Raw genomic sequence first — 6,869 nt, 5'->3', positions numbered from 1 at the left:
CTGCATGAGATGCAAACAACATGTATGGGTATACATGTGAAATTTGAACAGGCTGAATAAATGGGTGAAGGGATTCTGGAATAACATGATCATATGAACTCACATTTTAATGTTTAAAACTCTGCAGTCACATGCCTTGTACTGTCCAAGAACCTTTCCCACCATCAGAATCTACCTAAAAAAATGATTCATTTGCTGTTCATGAAATCAGTACATGATTATTGCAAAGCTTGCAAGACAGCAAGTGAAAATTTGGATTTAACTTGTAAAAAAACTAGAATGCATTTTAACTCTGAGCAACATAAAACTTTCTCACCCTTGCAGAGAAAGGATTTTACTGCCTGCCTCCTTCGTTGATTCATTAGTTAGTTCTGGTGCCTGAATTGAACAGAGACCTCAGTGCCCCCATTCCCCTTTTTCTTTCTCAGTCTACAATTGTCTTACAGGTTGATATTTAATGAAATACATAGGCTTTGAAATCAAGATTTCAGAGCAGTGAACACAGAAGTTTGCAGAACTGCACTGCTACTCAATCTTTTTTTTCTTTTTTTCAAATACAAATGTTTCTTGCTATTTTTTTAACCTACTTTCTCTCTGGGGTGGTTGATATATGTTGGTATGGTGCCTGAAGCACCCCAGGACGGCATTGGCCCTCCTGGCTGCCAGGGCACTGCTGACTCATGTTCAACTTGCCATTGACCAGGAGCCCCAGGTCCCTTTCCACAGCACTGCTTTCCAGCCTCTCATTCCCCAGTCTGTCCATACATCCAGCATTGTCCCATCCTGGATGCAGAATCCAGCACTTTCCCTTGTTGAATCTGACATGGTTGGTGATTGCCCAGTCCTCTAACTTGTCGAGGTCTCTCTGCAGGGCCTAACGCTGTCAGTGTTATTAATTGTTGTCTTCCCTGATGGAGTGGACATTCAGATTTTTGCCAGGAGAAAAAAGGAGGCGAATGGGACTTCATGCTTCTCAGTCTCCAGGTAGGTGTTTATTAATTCTTATCTAAGGAGTACAAGCCATTAGCGTGGCCTAGACATAGCACAAAGCAGGGGTAAATCAACCAATGGTTACTAAAAACGTACATTATTTTTACTTTTCTACCATATTTAGTAACACAGCCAGGAACTGTGGAATTCTTTGTCCAGTCATCCCAAACTACTTTTACTGCAGAATATGGAGTAGTAGAAGAAGAATGTTTGGAGAACAACAACAATCCTCCATTTTGATGGTTTTTTGCTTTTATCTATTTACTACATTAACAAAACCAAAACCTCTAAATTTTTCACCCTGTGACAATCTTACATAGTATTCTAACATCTAATTCACACCATTGTAGATTCAAATTCTTTCCAGAGGCTAGGCAAATTTTCCCATGGACAAAGGCCAAAACCAGTGTTGTTCAGGAGGGCAAACCCCCCCAAAACAGGCAGAGAAACACACTTTGCACTCTGGGCTCCCACAGGGCCTCTCAGCCCTCAAGGGAGTCAAAAGCTTCTCCCAGGTTTGTATCATCTGTGACCTTTCTTAGTTTCCCTTCCAGTCCTACATCCAAGTCATTTATGGGGATGTTGAAGAGCACAGGGCCCAGAATGGAGCCCTGTGGGAACCCCATCAGTAACAGGTCACCAGTCCGATGTCACCCCATTCCCTATAACCCTTTGTGCCTGAGGCATGAGCCAGTTTGCTCCTCCATGGCATGATGTGTTTATCCAGAAGGATATTCTGAGAGTATCGAAAGCTTTACTGAAACCCAAAAAGATTACATCAACTGGATTCCCTTGATCAACCAGATGGGCTACCATTATAAAAAGGAATCATTTTTGATAAACAGGATATTCCTCCCATAAAGCTCTGCTGGCTGTGACCAATCACTGTGTTGTCTTTCAGATGTTTTTCAATATTGTGTGAGCAGAAAAGTTTTGTTTTCTTAATGTCTTTTTAGCATACGCTTTGGTTTTGTGTTTTTTTTAGTCTTTAATCTTTCTGAACATTTAATTTGGATGCTTGGGTAAACTTTATAAGGGTTAGATTCTTAAACACATAGGGAGAGATATAAGGGGTTTTTTCAACACCCATGTACTTGTGCTATGTTCTTTCTTCCAGGAAAGTACCCATAAGACTCCCATTAGGGTTTGTCTGATTCTGTATTAAAAAAATCACATTTAAATTTTTACTGCGGTTTGGTGTAGCTGACAGGTGATTCCCTGCTATTTTCATGATATTTTAAAGTACATTTGCCCAGTGTTTTAAGTATTATGCTAACTTGTTCTTATATGTGACTACAGAGAAGACTTACAATTCAGTTCTACAAAGAGTAGTGTGAATTCTTAATTGCCTGCTTCAAATATTTGTTACCTTTTTGTCTGAATTTAAGAAAAGACGGCAATTCTCTGTCATTTAAAGTGCTGTTAGTTTTAAATAATTTGTGGATTAATTGCTGGTTCTGTTGGAAATGAAGACTAAGTATGAGAGTAGAATTAGTGGACTGAAATACAGTATTTAAGAGAACAAAATGAAGGGGGGGTGGTTTGTATGAATTAGATTGTTGCTGGCAGTGGACTCTGACATGTTTCTGCTAGACTGAGAACCTCTTCGTAATACCCATGTGATGAAGTGTTGTGTCTTTGTTTCATTTGAATGGAGATAGGTAAGGTGCAAATGCTGTAGGACCATGCTCTGGCCAAATGGTCTGTTTGCCTTCCTCTAGTCTTAGCTACTTCTCAGCTCACTTTCTCCAAAAAAAAACGCAAAACAAAGTAGCAAACCAAAACACACACACACACAAAACAAACAAAACCAAACACATTGTTCCCCCTCAAAAAAAACCCTAAATGCAACCAACCAAAAAAATCCAACCCACTCCAAGAAGAAAGGTATTTCACTTAATATTTTGAACGTTCCCTCTGCAACCTTTGTGTGCTGTAAAAGGGTCATGGTCTGTGCCTGACCTCTGTGAGGATTGGGGAAAAATGTTTGGGCATGAGATTGGATGGTTGCTGTGAAAATTAGCTTATTTAATCTTTCAGTGAATCATCTATGCCCTCTTAGAGCACCCAAAACTTCAGAGATGCTTTTTGTGATCTTAACAGTCTTAAGGAGGAATTGCTGCATTTTTCTTTTCATGACTGAACTATGGATTCAGAGACAAGTCCTTTTAATTTAGCAAATAATCTTCTTCAAAATGAACTTGGAATTGTGGCCAAAAAAATTGAATTTATAATATGGTTTGCTTTTATGTATTTGCAAGCCCCACAGAAAATACATTTCATGTGCTTGCAGCTTCCTGTTCCTTCAATTAGTTGCATTTTGGGAACACGAGTTCGTGTGTGGGGAAGAAAAAGTCCAAAAGGAAATTCAGAATTTCGTTTGCTCAGAGCATAGAATTGCTTACTTTGTACATATATATGCTAGTGGTTGAAGGTGGCTGATGTGGCTACTCTTAGCCAGGTTTTCTGTGTGATTTAGAAATCTGTAAATAGAACCATATGAGAAAGTATTATGGTTAATAGATGTTGCAAATGTACAGCCTGTAAGATGATATCACATATGATGAACACAGCAGCAGAAATAGTACCTATTATCAATGTAGTTACCAACCATGGGATGTTTTTTGGTTTGTTTTTTTTTTTAATTTGTAATAATTATCTATTTGTGAGGTGAAGATTTAGAACATGGAGACTAATGTGTGACCATATTTGGTCACATTATAATTCACTCCAAATGTTTGAAAGTTGGCTTCAACAAATAGAATTGTAAATGCAAATGTAAACATCTGTTCTTGGGTATGGTTGAAGCACTGGCATGAATGATGCATTTGCAGAGGGGGGGGATTTGGTGAACTGCAGACATCACTGTTGTTTCCTCAGCACCACCAAATATGTTCTTTGTTCCCCATCCCATGGCAAGAGAGTAGCTGCAGTCCCTTCCCCCTCTAGAGCTGTGTCTTGTTTTAACAAGCTCTCTTTTAGTAATTTTTTAAGTGAGATAATTTTACACTTTTGAAAATCTTTCTTTAGCTAACTAAAAATATGAATGGATGCAGCCATTTGAAAATTTTGTCTTCTAAGTGATAGGTTTGCTACTTTGCTAGAAAAAAGAATCCTTCAAAATCTTTATCTCTTTTTCTGCCTCACTTGTGTCATTTTGTTTAGTCATATCACCTTTGTAAGAGTACACACAACAGGGAATTATATGAGTTTCTTTTAAAAAAAGGTTATACACCACACTCAACATTAAATTTAGTGAAGTGTTCAATTCTTTCCAACTTATCTTAGAGAATACCATATCTTTGAAAAGGCCATTTGTTTTAGACAGATGACCTGGCAAGTTATTTAATCTGGATACCAGCAGGCAGAAATAAAGAATAACTTTCTAGGTTAGAAACTTGTATTAATAACAGTGTAGGCTTAATGTTTTCTATGGTTATGTTGCCAGAAGTAGAAATAAACAAAAAAACCTAACCAATCAACCAACCAAAAAAAACCAAATCACCAACAAAAAAGCCCCTCAAAAAAGGAAAGAAAAGAAAAAAAAGCTGTGGGCAAACTTTAAGTAATTCCATGTTGCATTTGCCAAACCATCTCCACATGGGTAATGCATATGCTGAATTGTTCTTTGTTTTTTAAGTCTATTTTTAAAACCTTCTTTGTGTGATGCTCTTTTAGCAATATTTGATTTCATAAAATGCCCCAGAGACTTAGCTGGTGGAAGAAAAAAATCTATATCATTGCAGATTGTATCGTGCTGCTGTATTAAGCCTAGAAGAAAATTGACTCAGTATTTTAAAAGCAGTCTTTTCTTTTTCAGGCAATTGAAGACAGACAAATTGACATTTGGGCTTGAAGTGGAGGGAAGATCAGAGTGAGAAGGGTTATGGGTCAGAAACCCATGCTGTTGTGTGGCTGACTGAGACCTCATTTGGTCGGGAAGGTTTTCAAACACAATAGCAACACACTTCTAAAGTTTCTACTTAGTACCTTTCTGTGGAAAATGAAATTATGAGGGAGACTTCTGACAGCTCAGATTGGAAGAACAATACTTAAACACCATGGATTTTTAAATGGAACCTTTCTGTGCTAACAGTCTTCACGTTAACCTTTTCATTATGTAAGTGAAAGGGCCATGCCTCCCTACTTACTGTTCAGGGCTTTTGTGTTGTTTCTCTTCCCTCCTTCCTCCCCTTCCCCCACTATTTTTGGCAGTGTTTTTTCATTCCCTGTTCAGTGAGTGGTAACACTGAAGGAATCCATGAATAGCCAGTGCTTCTGTAACTGCAGATACATATGTTACCAGTTCAAAAAATCCTGCTATGCACCTGAACATCAGAAACCTAGACACTCCCCTTTTTTCTTTTTATTTTTTTCTAAAGCAAAAAGAAGACTGTTTCTAGAATTGCCCTGCAGAGTTTTACATGCTTCTTCCACCTAGAGACAGACATTAAAACCAGTAAAGATGGTGCATTTTCCTCAAACCAGGTGTTGGTCTAAACCATTGGCACCATGGGAATAATACATAAAAGCTCAATCTCTCTATCCACAACCAGCAGGCATCCATGACAGCATGTGTACACAAAGCACAAACAAAACACTCAGAGCTTGGTGTTTTGCAGAAGTAAGGACCTGTGCTTGACTTATGGGATGAAGAAGAAGCACCTCAGCAAGACTGTGCTGCTCTGCAGCCCCCAGTGGAGGTCTCCTGTATGTGGTACTTTTAAAAGCACTTGCTCAGCTTTCAGAAGCAGTCCAAGGGGGGCGATCCAGGTCTCTGTTCAGCCTAATTTAGACTTTCTCTTGTTTACTCTTCACGGGCAGGTGTTGCTTAGCCTGGACTGCATTTGAGAGACATTTCTAAGGCTCATATAACCTCTGAAAATTATTTAGTTTGGAAACCATTCTACATGCTTCTGCCTAAAGCTATGTTAGTTGTATCAGAGGGAAATGGGCTTGGATAAAGAAAAAATCCAACCCCTGGTATCTGTAAAGTCTGACAAAAGTGTTTTCTGTTCCGTTTACCTTTCTAGTATTTCCTGTTCTCAGATGGATGGTGCCTTAAGTCTTAAAACATGAGGTAAATTCAAGTTATGAGTTATTTTGAGTTCCTAAACTGAAAGAGCCGTTCGGGATTCGATGTTGAGAGGCAGATGAACAGCATTTCTTCAAATCAATAGCTCCAAATGAAAGTTACTATGGAGAGCCTGACATCTTGTAGTTTCTAAATTGATGAACTGAAATTTTGGAGCATGAGTTAAGCCGTTACGTGACAGCAACAATGATTACTTACTACATACGTGCCTATCAAGGTTCCTCTACACGGTGACATGAAAAATCCCTTTACAAATTTCTATTTTTAATATTAAGAATGTTTCCAGTACTGTTACAAATCCGCTTCGATAGGGGTTAGTTGTTTGTTTTCTTTCCTCAGATTGCTAAGTCGTCTCCTGAGGGCAGGCGAGGAGAACTTGCAAAGCAGGCCTTGGCACATTCCCACTGGGTTCATTGTCAGTGTGTGCTGAGCATGCCTGGGCACGCCACAAAGGAGCACCAGGGCATGATACCATGGCTGGTTTGGCTCTTTGAAGCCCACGGTGATACAAGCCTTGATGAACGGCTGGGGTAGCTCCTGCAGGGACAAGTGTTGAGAAGGACCGCAAATAAAGGTGTGTCTCTTCTAACACGCTGGCTTGAAACGACCTTGCTCAACTTTCTTGCCAGGACAGAGTTCAGCTCAGGTTTAATTTAAAATTAGGTCTCAGGTAGGCTGAGCTTGTGTATAAGTGAAACTGCTGGCTGAATGCATTCCAGCAGCAGGGCATTGAACTCTAATGTTAAGACTGGAACTGTTAATCCAGTTAAGGCTGGGTTATACG

The sequence above is a fragment of the Corvus brachyrhynchos genome, unplaced genomic scaffold (assembly GCF_000691975.1).
Source record: "Corvus brachyrhynchos isolate BGI_N302 unplaced genomic scaffold, ASM69197v1 scaffold14, whole genome shotgun sequence".
NCBI classification, from domain to species: Eukaryota; Metazoa; Chordata; class Aves; order Passeriformes; family Corvidae; genus Corvus; species Corvus brachyrhynchos.
Note: the sequence above shows the minus strand (reverse complement) of the source record.